Source organism: Dermochelys coriacea, chromosome 2, assembly GCF_009764565.3.
Source record: "Dermochelys coriacea isolate rDerCor1 chromosome 2, rDerCor1.pri.v4, whole genome shotgun sequence".
Lineage (NCBI taxonomy): Eukaryota > Metazoa > Chordata > Testudines > Dermochelyidae > Dermochelys > Dermochelys coriacea.
This window is the reverse complement of record NC_050069.1, coordinates 63253369-63273965: the sequence shown is the minus strand read 5'-3', so window position 1 is coordinate 63273965 and position 20597 is coordinate 63253369. Positions and strand designations below refer to the sequence as shown.

The window sequence follows — 20597 nt, the reverse complement described above, 5'->3', positions numbered from 1 at the left end:
ACATGTTTGCATGTTTGGCATCAAGCACCTTTATCCTCTTCATAGAATAATACTAAAAAGAAGAAAATGGTACAATTCCTTCTGTTTCTAATCCTAAAAGTCAAAAATATAACTAGGAAAAAGAATGTCATGGCAGAAGTGCGACATCTAGAACCTGGACATGACAACTATGACATCAAGAAAACTTACAGTTTTGGAAAAACTTCTGGCTCAACACATCTTCAGTCCTAATTATGCCGAATATAATACATTATTTTTGCCATACAAATTCCTCACATTTCAAAGACTGAATCATATGCCAGTGTAATTTAGAAACAAACTGAGAAGGGCCCCCACGTCAATCAACTGCTATGTTATTAAAGAACCGATAAAAAAATCAAATTAGATGCTGCATTAATACAAAAATGACAATGTATTATTTCAGATGAGTATTTCACTTTTACATTTATTTTTGGCTACAGAAGTCTAAAGCCCTCATATAAGTATTTAATTTAATTTCAGTCACACAATACAAATAATATACTTGATAATTAAAGGAAACAATGGTTGAACATTTTAAGCCTCAAATTTAAATCTGTTTTGTTACCATCACATCTAGAAAGTCTCTCCTTCAGAGCAGACTGTTTATACACAATATCCTCTCCAGCACTCATGTCTTTTTAAAAATTACTATTACCAGTGAAAGTTTGAAAAGAAACAAACTCCAAAAGTTAAAAACTTCCAGTGTGGGATATCCACCAAGGGGATAACAATGAGCCTAACCATTAACCAGGAGCCTTTGATATGATGAAAACATACATAAAATGAACTCCAGAGGCCATTTGTTTTTGAAGATAATGTTTTTTCAGAGTTTCAAGCTTTCATGGCTCTTCCCCGCTGCCCAGCCTAAGAGCCTGCCTACACTTCCCCACAGTTCAAATTATGGCGGTGTAAATCGCAGTGCACACTAAATGCTGCTGTTTAACTTCCCTTTGTGGATGCTCTGGGTACAAACTAAAAGGTTCCTACTTCATCTTAACATGGTCCTATTTGAAGAAGACTACTTTAATACAAACTAGGAACTTTTTAGTGCATACCTTTTTAGTGCAGCATCCACATAGAGGAGTTACAGCACAGCACTTGGTGCACAATGATATTCAGACCCCAGTAGTATGGACTGCGAGGCAGTGCAGACATGTCTTAAGTATATTATATATATATATATATACACACACACACACACACACACACACATACACACACACACACACACTTCTCTCTAAACAGACCAAATCTTTCTTCATTACACCTACCTCACCAAACCAACTGGACTTATTTCTTTCTTCAACTCCCTACCCCAAGCAGACCAATAAGGCTTTAGAACCTTTAGCTTTTTCTAAATCTGTTTAAATAGTTTGGTCCTATCCACGTAACATGCCAAAGTTTTGACAGTTACAGTTCAGCACTCCACTTGAGCCCAAGTGTGGCCAGGACCTCAGCCAATAATCTCGCCACATATGGCAGTCAGTTGAGTGTCCTAGGTAAATCAAGTGTGCAGTGAATTCTGAAGAGCCTTTACTACTAAAACTCTGGAACACGTTACATCTGAACACACTAGCCAGAAAGGCCCAGCAGAAAGCCTGGGAACTTGCTAAAACCTGAAACTGTAATTATTGTGGGAATGTAGCACCACTATTGTTAAGTTTGGAATGAGTTTCCTGTTTAATCGCTAATTTTTAAAGAGCTCTAATATCCACGTTTACTCAGATTGTCTCGAAAAACTGCTATGCTTTGTCAGGATCTGAGGGCAAGTTTAGTGGTACAGATTTGGAGTCATTTGGTCAAGGCTTTACAAGTTACTGACAGATCCTTTTTCTGAGGGGAACACTAAGATTTCCTGGGTCTTACAACTTTTCTGGAGCAACCTAGGCTATCATACTGATCTGCCCCAAATGACATCCATCATGACTGAACTCTGCTAAAGTCCAGCACCTACTGCCACTTGAGAGAAACAATGTTTAAGCTACTCAAGTTAGTTTTAAAAACTGGATCATGCTTGGGTAATGCATAACAGAGTGATTCATGCTGCAGGACTGTTGTTCACATACCCCGGCCTTGCAGTGCTCCATAACATCTGAAAGGGAAAAGTACTGCGTCATCTGTCAGGGGCAAGTTGGAGTGTTGCTCAATGAGAGCAAAGTTAAGGTTACAATGCAGGACTGATATGTGCCATGATGCATTTCCCAGATTTCACAGGTTTACATTAGTTTTAGTTCAACTGTATTTTATCCTTTGGAGATGTTTAAATATAGTGCCACTTGACATTAGTGCTACTAGACATTCTGGAATTAACTCTGATAAAAAAGTGTTTTTGACAGTATATTTCCCTTGTTTTGACTAAGCAAGCTGGTATGATTAAGAGGCACCTGTTGGTGGGGTACAAGGGATCTTCCTGGCCACATTTTGCTGCCACTTACCCACAAACTCTGTGGCCCTCACTACCCCCGCAGAAAGAGACAGATATTTGTCTGGCACTAAGGTGGTAGGTACGCCTTTATTTACTGCCTGCTTAGAAATGCTATGAGACACAGAGGCTGTAGGCCACAGTGTGCAGGACAGCAGGGTTGCTTCAGAGGAGAGCAAGATCCAAGCTATTGGCTCTCAGTATTGACAGGGGTGCCTGTTATGCCCTGCTGAAACTGACTAGGTGAAAACAGCTATTAAGTCAAGTATCTCAGCTCTCCAAGGCTCAAAGATGGGGCCATCTTTACATTAGACACTAAGATTTGGCTCTTTGGGAGGGTACAGGAACTAACCTACTAATATACAAGAGTTGTATTTAACTGAATGTGCTCTAACAGGAAATTTTTTCATTTAACGTACTGAAATGTGGTATCTTCTGAAAAGTGATTTAAAAAGGTGTGGTATTCCAGTTTTGTGTTTAATTTACATATATAAAAAGAGGTTACAGGTTTCAGAGTAGCAGCCGTGTTAGTCTGTATTCGCAAAAAGAAAAGGAGTACTTGTGGTACCTTAGAGATTAACAAATTTATTAGAGCATAGAGATTAGGATTTTTTTATTTTTATTTTTTAAATTTTAAGAAAAATGGCAGCCCTCACCCTGCAATATGAAAGTCAATCTAGGTTACTTCTTCCTCATACACTATGTATTCTTCCTGCACAGTGGACAGAATGACTGATGTGTTATTTCTGTCTTTACACCAGTACCAGAAAGATTCTCTAAACTTAGTAAGACTTAAAGCAACAGGTACATAAACTAGAAGAGTTTAAGACTGACTATGTCAGAAGTCATTTAGCTTTGTTTAAACTAAAGTTCCAAATTCAGTTACTAGCCAACTGCAGTAGAGTCTTTTAGATAAATCACTATCTGAATTGTCTATACACACAGGTACCTCTAACATTTTTGTTCAACACCAATGATGTGTTTTGTACTTGACAAGAGGATCGTGGTCAAATATTTTCTGTACAATTTGCAGCGTAAACACAGGACATGTTAGGAAACCATGGAGATGCAACACTGGTATTTGGTTTTGTTTTATTTTAAGGCTGTCAAATTAGCTTCTTGTGAGTACCACAGAAGAGACTTAAATAGAGATTTAAGTAAGAGAAGGTGTGGTTGCTTGGTGAACACACAGTATTTAGCTTTTGCAAATGAAAAGCAAATGATGGGGGAAATAGTTACCTGCAAGTATTAAACTGAAACCACCTCTAGTGCATCCTGGCTGAAACTAAAAATATAACATGAGGTTTCAACAAAAGAAGCATTTCTCCTTACCACCTAATTTTTTTTTTTTTTTTTTTAAAAGGGACACCAACTTGAAATTATATTTTTTTCCTCTAAAGATTCTTGCATACTTCTTACAAGTAGCAAATATGGTTAACTTAAAATCAAAGTTCTTTTTCCAGTTTTATAAGATGCATGACAGCATTTTGTGTACAGTCAGTTTCACGTTTTTACTGACTGTTTCACTTCATGCCTTATGCATTAGCAAGAAAGACGTAACCCTTAAGCAGGATTATAGAAGGTGTTCACATGCATGCTCTTTGTACTCTGCAAGGTGATGTTATTTGGTAACCCAAGCAGAGCTACTCCTGCTCTTTGTAGTTTCATGCTGGAGAAATCACCTCGTCTGGACCCCGCAACTGACTAAAGAGCACTGGGAGCCTGGATATTCTTTTTCGCTCCCCAGACACCTACTCAGGACAAGAAACCTGAGAAGGGGGCTGGGGGAGGGAGCCTCCTTCAATCGCTGGTGCCCAAAAAGCTTTTAGCAGAGGCTGGAAGAAACAACCCACACAGTCATCTTCAGGACTTAAGGGCGAAGTAGGGATTAGAAAAACCAGGAACCCAGGAAGGAATAGAGAAGCCCCACCCATCCCAAAGATCCAAGAATGATCAAGAATAGCTTGCTCTTCTAGAGAGAGGTCATCTCCCACACACAGGTCTGAGTCTTCACTTAGGGGCACACCATCCTCACAAGAGAGGTGGAGATATTGAAGGGCTAGAAGAGACACCCAATTAGCTTTCTTTAGACAGAGTTGGAAAAAGAAGTGGAATCAAAACAGATTCATCAGGGGTTTCCCCGTTTCAGTTCACAGGGGCAGGAAGTAGTCAAGCTAAGATCCCTTATTCTTGTCTCCCTCCACAGAAAGCAGGAGCCAAGAGCAGCAGGGACATCCTTTTCCTCCAGCTTCCTCCATAACACGCAGATCCAGAAGAAGGATCTGAGCTCCTGCCACCTCTCCTGTGCCACCTCTCCTATTTTTGTGGGTAATTTACACAGCAACTGGGGAGAAAGACAAACCTGGTTTGGAATTTAAAAACAAATTCCAGGAAGGATTGGGAGGCAGGCCAACTAAATTTCAAGTTGAGTGTCCCCTTAACTGAAAACTGATTTGCAAGATAAGCCATTGTACACTCAGATCAAACACATGTAGCTTTGGTGAAACATGCAAAATAATATGTCTCCTTGTGTTCAATTATATTTTAAGTGACAGTCCCAAGCCTCAGACAAATGAGCTACTAAAAAGTACCAAGCGCTAAAAAACCCACTGTCCATTCCAGAAGAATGTGTGTAAGTGGATACAAAATATTAAACCAAGTAGTAGAGATGGAAGGTTGAAAGAGACTTTACAAGCATGCAGCATAAACTGTTTAACTATATGCAAAAGTAGCTTTTTATGAAAAAGAGCAAATCAATTTTGTAATTATTCATTAAAGACATGTGTGGACCTCCAAGCAGACGTCTGGAAAACATAAAAAGGGTCTCGTCACTCTCGAACCATAAAATAACTTCCTCCTTGGCAAAGCATACAATTATGCCTTCAGTATCTTGATTAAATGCCCTGTGATCTTATAAAAAGAAAAGGAGTACTTGTGGCACCTTAGAGACTAACAAATTTATTTGAGCATAAGCTTTTGTGAGCTACAGCTCACTTCATCAGATGCATCCAGTGGAAAATACAGTGGGGAGATGATTTATATACACAGAGAACATGAAACAATGGGTGTTATCATACACACTGTAAGGAGAGTGATCACTTAAGATGAGCTATTACCAGCGGGGTGGGGGGGGGGGAGAAAACCTTTTGTAGTGATAATCAAGGTGGGCCATTTCTAGCAGTTGACAAGAACGTCTAAGGAACAGTGGGGGGTGGTGGGGGGGAATAACATGGGGAAATAGTTTTACTTTGTGTAATGACCCATCCACTCCCAGTCTCTAGCTCATCTTAAGTGATCACTCTCCTTACAGCGTGTACGATAACACCCATTGTTTCATGTTCTTTGTGTATATAAATCATCTCCCCACTGTATTTTCCACTGAATGCATCCGATGAAGTGAGCTGTTGCTCACAAAAGCTTATACTCAAATAAATTTGTTAGTTAGTCTCTAAGGTGCCACAAGTACTCCTTTTCTTTTTGCAAATACAGACTAACATGGCTGCTACTCTGAAATCTGTGATCTTATAGAAATCCTCTTTAAGTGGATTGTCAATCTTCAAAGTCCTTTCCAAGATTCCCCTATATAGACAGATTCACCATAAAAGCACTTCATCTCTTCTAATCCGTCGATGAAGTCAAGACTCTATCCTGAAATAAGTTCTGGGTATGAATGAGGATGCACAAGTCCAGAGTCAGATCAGCACCTGCGGAACTTTTTAATCACAACAAAGAACCTGGAGTAAAAAATCGTCTTTGATGACACAAGAGTGATTGCTCCACCAGACAGATCTGTTTTACTGTCAAGAAATTCACCTGACTGAATGCCAAATGGGGTACAAGCCCAACAAAATGAAAATACACACACAAAAAAGTGTAATATACCCTTTTTTTTTTTTTTTTTTTTTTTTTTTTACACAGACACAGAATACAGTAAAATCCAAGCATATGTAATTTCCCCATCCACAACCCTGGGAAGAGAATTGTTGTTTTTCCAACATTTTTAAACAGTAACTCTTTCCATGCTTCTCATAACTTGAGAAACTTTCAGAAATTTTCCTTACAGATTAGAGATGAGTTATATCATAACAGTCCCATATTTCAAGGCAACTGAATTAAGATAATACATAGTGCACAACCAACCTATTTGAAGTTATGATTTTGTGATGTTAGATGTTGAGAAATAAATCAAATTAGTTTCAAAATCTATTCCAGGAAGCTCAAATATTTAAGATAGGACTATTTTTAAACTTTATCCTCCAATGTCTATTTTTGTGGAGGAAATTTAAGTATATGCTGCATCACCCTATATTTGTAAAGTAATTTGTAACTAAAGAGTTTTCCTTCCCACATTTTTTCCATTAATAGATTAAGTTAGAAAAAGGGGCAACCAAATTAATTTGCTCCAGAAATACCGCAGACTCGATTTTAAGATAAGTTAGGCTTACTAGAAACATAAATCTCAAATTTTTACTTAGTTAACACTAAATTAATAAGAGAACGGCCTCATGTTCCTTAATTTTAATACTTTCCAGTAACGTTTAAGAACTATAGAACAAAAGATGTATGTATTCCAACAGCTGTAATTCTGATGCTTCACCTATTGTATTTGAAAGAAAGGAACAAGGATGCAAAAGTAATTTTTAAACTTGCACAAGGCATTTTGTACTCAAATGATGCAAATTATACTTAATGCAATTGTAACAGGGTTGGCACCCACCTCTTGTGAGCTCCCCCTCTGATTGGGTGTGTCTGCAGTCTTTAAACCTATCCAGCTCTGATATGGGCTGTATCCCCAGGACTTATAGATTCATAGATACTAAGGTCAGAAGGGACCATTCTGATCATCTAGTCCGACCTTCTGCACAGCACAGGCCACAGAATCTCACCCACCCACTCCTACAAAAAACCTCACCTATGTCTGAGCTATTGAAGTCCTCAAATAGTGGTTTAAAGACTTCAAGGAGTAGAGAAGCCTCCCTCAAGTCACCCATGCCCCATGCTACAGAGGAAGACAAAAAACCTCCAGGGCCTCTCCAATCTGCCCCGAGATCTAAGCTAGCTGAAATGTCAGCCTTTCAGACCAGTCTGTTCTGATTCCATTGTTCTGTACTAAGTCAGTTCTGATTCTGCTTGTCAGTGTAGAAGCAATACGTTAATGACAATGGATATGACCAATGTTAAAAATTTGAAGTATGATACAGCAGAACTTAATTGTACTTATATAGTCTATCATATATTGCCATATGATGTGGTCAGTGAAGTTATGAGATGTGGTATGTGGAGATTCTGATTAATGGCTGACTGTTTTGGGAACATACCAAAACAGTTTTCAATAAACAAACACCTCTTGCTGTAAGGGTTGATCCATAGGCACCGACTTCCCCTCTGCCCAGTGGGTACTCCCCCCACCCGTGCACCGCCCTCACCCCAACCTCATTCCACCCTTTCCCCAAAGTCCCCGCCCCACCCTGCCTTTTCCCACCCCAGCCCCGCTGCCTTCCCACCCCCATTCCCCCAAGTCCCCACCCCTGCCCTGCCTCTTCTCCACCTCCTCCCATGAGCACACCACGTTCCCGCTCCTCCCCCTCCCTCCTAAGCACTGTCAAACAGCTGCTTGGCGGCGAGCAGGAAGTACTGGGAGGGAGGGGGGAGGAGCGGGGACCCGGCACACTCGGGGGAGGAGGCGGTGGCAAGGAGGAGATGGAGGTGGGAGGAACTTGGCTGCCAGTGGGTGTGGAGCACCTTCTAATTTATCCCCCCCGGAGCATCCACAGAGTCAGTGACTATGGGTTGACCAGTCCAACAATCTGAAAAAGAATTAAAGGATTGTTTTACTTGCTTCCCTGGAGACACTATCATCCTATGGCCCCTCCCCCAGGCTCCGTCCCTACTCAGTCTCCACAACCATCCAGAAACTCCTTCATTGCTCCTCCCATCCCAGCTAGCAAACTCTCTTTGGCTCAGTCCTAGCAACCAGCCAGGAGCCTCTCGCACCCCGGTCCCTGCCAGCACTTAGCTGTCCATAGTCCCGCTGCTCTTCCATTTAGGCATGCAGTCCTTTCTTCTCCAGCTCTAAGCAGCAACCAACTACTGCTCTGGTCTGTAGCTCCTTTTTATAGGGCCCTCCTGGCCCGATTGGCCGTAACGGCAGCCCCTCTGATTGGTTGCTTCCTCACAACCACTCTAGGCTGCTTGGAGAACCTCTCCACTGATCCTTTCCTGAGATGGGTGTGGCAGAACCCTCCTGCCTCCAGCAGGGGGCCTTTGGGCCCAGTCCACCCCACCACAGCTATGCATTATATAATGGTTAAAACATTTTTGAAGACAATGTGTACACTTTATATAAACTTGGGAAATATGAGATTAAAAGTCTCTCTCTTCTAACTGAAATTCTTTAAGTATATTGTCAGTATATACAAAAAGAAAAGGAGTACTGGTGGCACCTTAGAGACTAACAAATTTATTAGAGCATAAGCTTTCGTGAGCTACAGCTCACTTGATCGGATGCATTTGGTGGAAAAAACAGAGGAGAGATTTATACACACACACACACACACACACACACACACACACACACACACAGAGAGAGAGAGAGAGAGAGAGAGAGAACATGAAACAATGGGTTTATCATACACACTGTAAGGAGAGTGATCACTTAAGATAAGCCATCACCAGCAGCAGGGGGGGGAAAGGAGGAAAACCTTTCATGGTGACAAGCAAGGTAGGCTAATTCCAGCAGTTAACAAGAATATCAGAGGAACAGTGGGGGGTGGGGTGGGAGGGAGAAATACCATGGGGAAATAGAAAAGGAGTACCGGTGGCACCTTAGAGACTAACAAATTTATTAGAGCATAAGCTTTCGTGAGCTTTTGTGTAATGACTCATCCATTCCCAGTCTCTATTCAAGCCTAAGTTAATTGTATCCAGTTTGCAAATTAATTCCAATTCAGCAGTCTCTCCTTGGAGTCTGTTTTTGAAGCTTTTTTGTTGAAGTATAGCCACTCTTAGGTCTGTGATCGAGTGACCAGAGAGATTGAAGTGTTCTCCAACTGGTTTTTGAATGTTATAATTCTTGACGTCTGATTTGTGTCCATTCATTCTTTTACGTAGAGACTGTCCAGTTTGGCCAATGTACATGGCAGAGGGGCATTGCTGGCACATGATGGCATATATCACATTGGTAGATGCGCAGGTGAACGAGCCTCTGATAGTGTGGCTGATGTGATTAGGCCCTATGATGGTATCCCCTGAATAGATATGTGGACAGAGTTGGCAACGGGCTTTGTTGCAAGGATAGGTTCCTGGGTTAGTGGTTCTGTTGTGTGGTGTGTGGTTGCTGGTGAGTATTTGCTTCAGATTGGGGGGCTGTCTGTAAGCAAGGACTGGTCTGTCTCCCAAGATCTGTGAGAGTGATGGGTCGTCCTTCAGGATAGGTTGTAGATCCTTGATGATGCGTTGGAGAGGTTTTAGTTGGGGGCTGAAGGTGATGGCTAGTGGCGTTCTGTTATTTTCTTTGTTGGGCCTGTCCTGTAGTAGGTGACTTCGGGTACTCTTCTGGCTCTGTCAATCTGTTTCTTCACTTCAGCAGGTGGGTATTGTAGTTGTAGGAATGCATGATAGAGATCTTGTAGGTGTTTGTCTCTGTCTGAGGGGTTGGAGCAAATGCGGTTATATCGTAGCGCTTGGCTGTAGACAATGGATCGAGTGGTATGATCTGGATGAAAGCTAGAGGCATGTAGGTAGGAATAGCGGTCAGTAGGTTTCCGATATAGGGTGGTGTTTATGTGACCATCGCTTATTAGCACCGTAGTGTCCAGGAAGTGGATCTCTTGTGTGGACTGGTCCAGGCTGAGGTTGATGGTGGGATGGAAATTGTTGAAATCATGATGGAATTCCTCAAGAGCTTCTTTTCCATGGGTCCAGATGATGAAGATGTCATCAATGTAGCGCAAGTAGAGTAGGGGCATTAGGGGACGAGAGCTGAGGAAGCGTTGTTCTAAGTCAGCCATAAAAATGTTGGCATACTGTGGGGCCATGCGGGTACCCATCGCAGTGCCGCTGATTTGAAGATGTACATTGTCACCAAATGTGAAATAGTTATGGGTCAGGACAAAGTCACAAAGTTCAGCCACCAGGTTAGCCGTGACAGTATCGGGGATACTGTTCCTGACGGCTCGTAGTCCATCTTTGTGTGGAACGTTGGTGTAGAGGGCTTCTACATCCATAGTGGCTAGGATGGTGTTTTTAGGAAGATCACCAATGGACTGTAGTTTCCTCAGGAAGTCGGTGGTGTCTCGAAGATAGCTGGGAGTGCTGGTAACTAAGGGCTTGAGGAGGGAGTCTACATACATACATACCCACTTGCTGAAGTGAAGAAACAGATTGACAGAGCCAGAAGAGTACCCAGAAGTCACCTACTACAGGACAGGCCCAACAAAGAAAACAACAGAACGCCACTAGCCATCACCTTCAGCCCCCAACTAAAACCTCTCCAACGCATCATCAAGGATCTACAACCTATCCTGAAGGACGAGCCATCACTCTCACAGATCTTGGGAAACAGACCAGTCCTTGCTTACAGACAGCCCCCCAATCTGAAGCAAATACTCACCAGCAACCACACACCACACAACAGAACCACTAACCCAGGAACCTATCCTTGCAACAAAGCCCGTTGCCAACTCTGTCCACATATCTATTCAGGGGATACCATCATAGGGCCTAATCACATCAGCCACACTATCAGAGGCTCCTTCACCTGCGCATCTACCAATGTGATATATGCCATCATGTGCCAGCAATGCCCCTCTGCCATGTACATTGGCCAAACTGGACAGTCTCTACGTAAAAGAATGAATGGACACAAATCAGATGTGAAGAATTATAACATTCAAAAACCAATCGGAGAACACTTCAATCTCTCTGATCACTCGATCACAGACCTAAGAGTGGCTATCCTTCAACAAAAAAGCTTCAAAAACAGACTCCAACGAGAGACTGCTGAATTGGAATTAATTTGCAAACTGGATACAATTAACTTAGGCTTGAATAGAGACTGGGAATGGATGAGTCATTACACAAAGTAAAACTATTTCCCCATGGTATTTCTCCCTCCCACCCCACCCCCCACTGTTCCTCCGATATTCTTGTTAACTGCTGGAATTAGCCTACCTTGCTTGTCACCATGAAAGGTTTTCCTCCTTTCCCCCCCCTGCTGCTGGTGATGGCTTATCTTAAGTGATCACTCTCCTTACAGTGTGTATGATAAACCCATTGTTTCATGTTCTCTGTGTGTGTGTATATAAATCTCTCCTCTGTTTTTTCCACCAAATGCATCCGATGAAGTGAGCTGTAGCTCACGAAAGCTTATGCTCTAATAAATTTGTTAGTCTCTAAGGTGCCACCAGTACTCCTTTTCTTTTTGCGAATACAGACTAACACGGCTGCTACTCTGAAACCTGTCAGTATATACAGTCTCTCGGGACATGTCTGCACACTGCATCAGAGTCAAACTTTCTGGAGCTCTAGTAAGGAAATGTTCTAGGCACCACATTGTTTATGAATTCCATGTAACAACTATCAGTAGAATTTGAACTTTTATACTTGATTTTCTTGATTAGCCTAGAAGGTCACATCAGAGAATACACATGCAATAATGTAGGTCTCTGTTCAGTCAGAAGGAAGCTGTCACCCTCTGAAGCAAGACTGCAGAGGTGTTTTTTCTCTACATTACAGAATACCAAGTATCCTGTCTTCCAAAGAATGACAGTGTCCATAACCATGTTTCCCTTGCCTGGAGGGGTGTAATATCACAGATGTGATAAGATGGCAAACACCATTTCAAAGAAGCATCAACACAGAAGACTGGACAAGAGTCCCATTCAGGCAATTTACAGTACAACAGCAATACCTCCCCTTCAATGTGTGGAAGGAATTGACAAAATCCAACACATTGTGTAATCTGGTCTCTGCAGGTGATCAAATGCTTTGAACTGTCAGCCAGTTCAATATATCATCCACCCTTTCTTGGAGATAATCACAGAGACTACAGAAAGGACTAGCAATTTGAAGTAGACCCCTTCAGTGTTGATCCACCACATTAAAGCTCTGTATGTCATCTTGAGAAACATATCATAGTGTCTAAGAAGGCAGAAAGTCTTTGCTTACAAGTGATACCTCATTCTCAACCTATCAAATGGGATTATGAGGATTCACTATGTCCAGTAGTCATAAAGAACATCTGAGCTAGGTCTTAAGGGTGTTGTGTTGACTGAATAGTTCTTGAAATCTTTCTGGAGTCAACTTCACCTTTGCTATCATTTAATCTATAGTTGAATCAATAAACTATCTTCTGATTGTGAAAAAGGTAAATTTCTCTTAGTTTATCCTTTGGTCTAAGGATTCAAATAGGGTGTAAGTTTTTGCAGGACAGTTTACATGCTCTGTGATATATAAATCTTCATCAGCCAATCTTTGATGTAAGAGAATGAGAGTACTTTGTCTTCTGAAATAAAATGTCATCATAGTCAGGCTTTTGGGAGATGAGCCACGTGAGTACTTTGTGTGGAGAATGATCTGCTGATGAAGAAATGAAGACACTACTGCCTGTGAGTTGGGCTGGTGGCTGTTATGGAATGAGATATCTGAGGCAAACAGCCACAGATCAAATCTCATATATACAGAAATACTATGGAGGCTAGGGAAACTTAAGACTTCAAAAAATTTAGGAAAAAGCTCAAGACAAAAAGAGTTAGAGACCTTACATCTTCTCTAATAGAAAAACATGAAAGAACTTCTTTAACTGTGTGTGTGTGTGTGTGTGTGTGTGTGTGTGTGTGTGTGTGTGTGTGTGTGTGTGTGTGTGTGTGTGTGTGTGTGTGTGAGACAGACAGACAGACAGACACTGAGTGTGTGACAGAGTCAGTGTGTCTGTCACACACACTGACTCAGTCTCTCTCTCTCTCTCTCTCTCTCTCTCTCTCTCTCTCTCTCTCTCTCACACTCACACACAAAGTGTGTCTGCTGGGAACGTTTCTGAAAGACACCCTACGCTGTCTCTTTAAGACACACTGAAAGCTCTCCTGCTCTGTCCTGAGCCCTGCAGTCCCCCCTCCCATGCTCTGCGGAGATGGGGCACATGGGGGGAGGAGGGGAAAGACAGACAGACAGCTACAGCTGGGGAAATCTCAGAAACAGTGCACTGTCTCTTTAAGAAGGTCACTCACCCTTCCCCGCAGCAGCTCGGAGTCCTGAGTCAGGCTGTGTCTCCTCTGCCATGCTCTGCGGAGATGGGGTACAGGGGCTGGGAGAGGGGGACACCTTGACATCAGCACCCTCCTCACCCGCCCCTGCTCTGCACAGGCAGCAGGAGGGAGCAATGTGGGGGGAGGGGCACCTGACCACATGCTGCCATCCTAATCAGCTGGGCAGCACTTAATTCTCTCCTGCACTGCCACTCAAGCATGCAGCTTACAGGGAACACAGCTGCATACACTGATGACTGGAGGAAGAGGCATGATTAATGGGTGGAATAAGGGAAGTCAGACATGTGAATTCAGAAGTGTTAATTTTTAAGACATGTAACTCCTGTCTAGCCATTACAGAATCAAATAAAGTATATTTTTAGTAGGACTGTCGATTAATCGCAGTTAACTCATGCGATTAACTCAAAAATTAATCATTAATTGCAGTTTTAAATGCACTGATAAACAATAGAATACCAATTGAAATGTATTAAATATTTTGGATGTTTTTCTACATTTTCAAATATATTGATTTTAATTATAACAGAATACAAAGTGTACAGTACTCACTTTATATTATTCTTGATTACAAATATTTGCACTGTAAAAATGATAAACAATAAATAGAATTTTTCAGTTCTCCTCATACAAGTACTGTAGTGCAATCTCTGCTATGGAAGTACAACTTACTAATATAGATTTTTATTTTGTTACTTAACTCAAAAAAAAAAACACAATTTAAAACTTTAGAGCCTACAACTCCACTCAGTCTTACTTCTTTAGCCAATCACTAAGACAAACAAGTTTGTTTACATTTATGGGAAATAATGCTTCTTATTTACAATGCCACCTGAAAGTGAGAACAGGCATTCACATGGCACTTTTGTAGATGGCATTGCAAGGTATTTACATGCCAGATATGCTAAATATTTGTATGCCCCTTCATGCTTCAGCCACTATTCCAGAGGACATGCTTCCATGCTGATGACTCTTGCTGAAAAAATAATGCATTAATTAAATTTGTGACTGAACTATTTGGGGGAGAACTGTACGTCTCCTTCTCTGTTTTACCGACATTCTGTCATATTTCATGCCATATTGTTCATTTAAAGAAAAATTTCACTGCAGATCCGATAATACACAAAGAAGATACCAATGTGAGATTTCTAAAGATACCTGCAGCACTCAACACAAGGTTTAAGACTCCGAAGTGCCTTCCAAAATCTGAGAGTGACGAGGTGTGGAGCATGCTTACAGAAGTCTTAAAAGAGCAACACTTCAATGCGGAAGCTACAGAACCCAAACCACCAAAAAAGAAATTCAACCTTCTGCAGTGGCATCTGACTCAGATGATGAAAATGAACATGCATCAGGCTGTACTGCTTAGGATTATTATCGAACAGAACTCGCCATCAGCATGGACACATGTCCTATAGAATGGTGGCTGAAGCGTGAAAGGACATATGAATCTTTAGCACATCTGGCATGTAAATATCTTGCAACACAGGCTACTACAATGCCATGCGAATACCTGTTCTCACTTTCAGGTGACACTGTAAACAAGAAGCAGGCAGCATTATCTCCTGCAAATGTAACCAAACCGGTTTGTCTGAGCAACTGGCTGAACAAGGAGGAGGACTGAGTGGATCTGTAGGCTCTAAAGTTTTATATTGTTTTATTTTTGAATGCAATTTTTGTTTATAATTCTACATTTGTAAGTTCAACTTTCATGATAAAAAAAGAGATTACACTACAGTACCTGTATTAGGTGAATCAAAAAATCCTATTTGTTTTTTACAGTGCAAATATTTGTAATAAAAAATATAAAGTGAGCACTTTGTATTCTTCCTGTGTTATAATTGAAATCAAATTTTTGAAAATGTAGCAAACATACAAAAATATTTAAATAAATGGTATTCTATTATTGTTTAGCAGCACGATTAATCGCGATTAATTTTTTTAATCACTTGACAGCCCTAATTTTTAGCACAAACTGTTTTGTTTAAAGTGCGACAAAAACAAAATTGGTAAGCATACTGCACAAACAAAAGAACTGTAGATTTAACTAATTAACACTGAATTCTGTGTTCTTGTTTTTTACTTATTTAACTGTAAACTTGATTTTAGAGAGGTGAGCTCTTTGGTATTTGAAGAATAAATATGCTTAAGTAAGTGAGCTATTATGCAATATGTTTTATTTCATAGGAATATCATGCATTTCAGTTAGTTATTCAGATTTACAACAACCCAGCCTTCAGTGCTTCAGTTTAATTTGAGGAAAAAAAACAAGGATCCAAAGCATTAGTAGATTAACTGAGCTCTGGTCAATAAAATGTGAGTTTCTGCATTTTTAAATAAAGAACTTGAGAAGTCTTTCTGACAGTCTTAAGACCAAGAAGACTGAGATGACCTGAATTTAACCCGAGACTTTATTTGCTCCAACATATCAGTATAGGTATTATGGAGATCCAGGTCAATATGGTGTTAAAGTATGGTGTGGAGATTAGTGTGATCTTTACTCCCATCCTTTCAGATTGTTGAATACAATGCAGTGCCCAAGAAAGCTACCTCAAATAATAATATATCTAGGAGTGCTGTAGAAGTAATATTCAGTAAGGTAAACGTCTTGCCTGAAAGATTTGCCCCAGGTTTTTATGGTGGCAAGAGAGCACTCGCCCCCCACGATGATTTGTGAAGTATCTGTATTAATCTGGATTTGTATTATTCATTCCAGCTGATATAGCAATTTCATGGTAACTTCACAGTACCATGGAAAACCTTTGTACGTATGAGCTAGGGAGGGACAAAGGATGTTTGTGCTCTATCTGTTAAGCATAAAGGAACAAAGGTGTTGGAATCTGTGCTATGCTTCTGTGTATTATATTCTTTACTCCTGGGGGAATATGCAAAATTTTGCAGAAATTTTATTTGCCAAAGTAACAATATAATCAAGCCAGTTTCAATTATTTTGGTGATTTATTTCAAAAATACTGTCAGCAAGTATGTCTTTAACAATACAGACAAAAAAAAGATTCAGGAGATGTTTTTTGACAAATAGATTCCTTACTAGGCATATTAAAACAGAGCTCTGAGTAATAATACATTTAAACTACAATACAGAAACGTATTTCCCATGCCCCTCAGAAGCAGTGCAAAACTTTGGGGGAGTCGGGTAATGGAGGAGCTGAGGGAGAAAGAAGTAATTGCTGGGAAGGAGACGGGAAGTGAACCTGGAGGGTTGTTAGGTGTGGGTGGGGGTGGATGAAGGGGATAGTTAGGGAGTCTCCCCCTGCAGACCCTGCTAACCCCTAGCCTCTCCCAGTCAGGCACTTCTGTCCCATCCCCATGTGTCCCTGCACCCCCACTCAGCCACCCCCCCGTGGCCCTGCACCAACTCTCCCATTCAGCCCCTGGCTCAATACTGTCACCCCACTAGCTCCTGGCTGGCTGCCCCTGCTCCCACCACTAGCCTTTCTGAACCCCAGTCTATGTGATCCGCAGCAGCCCCGCATACTCTGCACTGTCCATCCCCCACATATCCCATGTGGCTGCACCTGAACTCATGGGCAGGGTGCCCCCTCCCTATCTGTGGCTGACTGCTCTGGCCCATAAGATGATTGGCCTCTGTTCTGATGCCACAGCAGCCCCTGGGTGGGTGAAAGGTGTAATTGCAGCACCTCTCCAGCAGAACCCATTTTCTGCGGTGGGGGGGGGTGAGACTCTTTGGGGCACATGAATTCTGCATGTGCAAATTCCCTCCAGGAGTAGTTCTTCACAACTGTCACGCGTCTCCTGAAAAAGTTTAACTGTAATCCAGAAGATCTCATCAGCAGTGAGATTCTAGGATAGGGCACGTTTAGATTACTGAGGTATCTTAGGGAAGTAAGCACTGGTCCTGGGGGCCTAAATTAGGTGAGTTGAGGGACTCAGTTTCTGTGAAGGGCTAACAGACAGAGTCAGTGCTCTAAGAAGCATGCCAGAGAGGCCAAGGGAGGAAACGGGGCTGCAATGTTGAAGACTCGGGGAAGCTTAAAAACACCTGCTGATCCAGATGCTTCAACTCCTCTCACAGCAAGCTGAGTGGTCACAATGGAGTGCTTGACTAGGATTCATCACACCCAAACTGCTAAGTTTTGTTTTAAAAAATTCACTCAGACCAGATCTGGAAAATCTCAATCTGAAAGGTGAGTCTGAAATATGTCCAGTAATGAAAAGAGCACCCTTTGAAATGAAAATGCTTTAGCCTAACTTAAGTGTGGTTCTTTGAGATGTTGCAGTCTTTGTGGATCCCACTATTGATAAACTGGCACCCCATGCATACGAGACTGGAGGGTTTTTGTTTATTTGGATAAACACATGTCCATTATGACTATGCATGTGCTCTGTGCCTCTTCATGTTCCAATACAAGGGTGTAAATGATGGGTTGTTTGCAACAATTCAAAGCCAGGCTGGCTGAGACTCCAGAAAGCAGGGATGGAGGGCAGGTTGTGGGATCCACACCAACTACAACATCTTGAAGAAACACAGTTACTTTAGAGTAACTGGTTTTTCTTCAAATGTGTGTCAGAACTGGGTCCCACTCTAGTGGGCTGGCAAACAGTATTCTCCTTGGCTGGATGGTGGGAGTGTAGAGTTTCAGCTGTATCCGTCAAAAAAATTACAATACTGTTTTTCCTGACACTGACATCTGACCTGGCTGCCATTATGTCAAGGACATATGTTTGACAAATGTCAGTGGGTTGCTCCAAATTGCAGATCTCAGATTGAAATGTTCCTGAAGCAGGTAGAAGATGCTGCCTACACGCTGATAGAGCATTTCTTGACGTTTGGAGGAAGACGTTCACCAGCGAGGTGATAGCAAGTGGAAATGCACCATGTTATTCACTTGGAGATTCACTCTAAAAGCCAAGATGGCTTGGCTTTTAGATGAGCAGGAAAATGGCCACGAAGAAGCAAGGGCACAGCTGGAAAGGCCTAGCCTTAGTAAGGTATTAGAACAAAACTCTAGGCTTGTCCAAAGTACAGTTTTTGCTCTTCCAGGATAGTGCATGACTTTGAGAAGAAGACTGGCAAAATGATTAATTAAAATGAAAGTCCAAGACCATCTTCAGGCTGAACTTAGGATGTAGTCTCAACACCATCTTATCCCTTAGGTAGGATATGTAAGGCAGTCTTGGCACACACAGACTCTCTGTGCTGAGGTGATGGCAATCAGGAAGACTATCTTGATGACAAAAGGGGTCTAATGAGCACTCCAATAGTGATTCAAAGGGAGTGATTCCACAAGTTTTAGGAGGAGGATGTTGAGATCCCACTTGCGAGTCAGACCCCTAACCAGAAGATAACTATGAAGGAGGTTTTTTGAGGAATTTTCCATACCATCAGATAAGAGAAAAAATATGACTACCAGAACATGACATGCCAATATTGCTTCCAGGTGGACCTTGAGAGAATTAAATACCAGTCCTGCCTGATTCAGGAGCAACACAGTGTCAAGGATCCTTGGTATTGGGGCTACTACTGGGTCCATTTTCTTTTGGGCTCCCCATATGAAAAATCTTTTCCATTTCAGGGAGTAAGTCATCCTGATGGAAGGTTTTCTGCTTTGTAGAACTTCCTGAACCTGTAAGGAGCACTCCATCAGTAATGCTCAACCAGCCAACATCCAGGCCTTCAGGTGTGATGACTATGGGGTCTGAGTGCAGTATCTGACCACAGTTCTGAGATATTATGTCCATACAGATTGGGAGGCATACAGGAAGCTAATTGGATATCTGCAATAGGTCCAAAAGTGTCTCAGCCATGAAGTGGCTATCATGATGACCACAGCCTTGTCCTGTCTTACTTTTGATATCCCAAGGATCAAAAGAACTGGTGGGAAGGCATATAGAAGTCCTTAAAACCACAAAAAAAAAATGGTGAGCCCAGATTCATGCTCCAGTGAAGCAGATATTTGTGCATTTTGCGTTGTGCTTTGGAGTGAACATGTCTGTCACCGTGCCTCCATAGGTCACAACTGAGAATACCAAATTCAGGACAAACTGCTAAGAAATAGGGCAGACACACCCCAAAACTGGTCATTATTCTCCCATACGATAAATCAAACCAGCTACAAAAGTAAACTTCTGTTTCACCGCAATTGCTAACAAGAAGTCAGGTAAGTAGTTTCCTTAGGTATTCCAGTCCTTGTATCACCACCAAAAACACTAGACTTACAGAGGAGTGGTTCTTTAAAACCAAATTCATCAAACAAAAAGGGTTCTTCTGATCCCAAAGGACCAGCCACATACCCAGGTCAATATATAACTCAGATCTTACCCAATAATCATGCTGTTGCCAATCCTTTAGTATCTAAAATCTAAAGATTTATAAAAAGAAAGAAAGGAGAGAGTTAAAATTGGTTAAAGAAATCAAATACATACAAGAATTGCAAAATTCTTGGTTCAGACTTGTAGCAGTGATGGAATAAACTGCTGGCTTAAGTCAAGTCTCTGGTTGCTTCTAGGTCTTCAGTCCCTTTGTTAGAATGCTCCCTATGGTACAAGTTCATTGTCCAGATATTTGAGCAGGAAAGACGCAAAATGGAGATGTTTCCAGGGCCTTTTATAGCTTCTGCTACACAAAGGGAAATCCATTGTTTCAAACAAAGCCCTCAGCACAGCTAGTGGAAAATTACAGGGAACAAGATGGTGTTTGGAGTCACATGAGTAAGTCACATGTCCATGCATGATTTTGCTTAGTCATAGCAGAAGCCATTACCTATATTTCAGATGGAACTTTCACAGGAAAGTCCATTCAGTGTAGATGGGCGTCTTCCATTGTGAGCTAAGTGTTCTTTTGATGGGCTACTTAACTTGAATAGTCCCTTCAAGATGTGCAGGCTAAATACCTTGCATTACCACTAGCAGCT

General features: G+C 41.6%; 1 protein-coding gene across 10 annotated transcripts in view; it reads right to left on the bottom strand.

The window, feature by feature from the left end:
- Window positions 1–20597, bottom strand: part of PDE7A (phosphodiesterase 7A) — a 147506-nt gene that overhangs the window by 99521 nt on the left and 27388 nt on the right. The gene's annotated exons all lie outside the window — the stretch shown is intronic.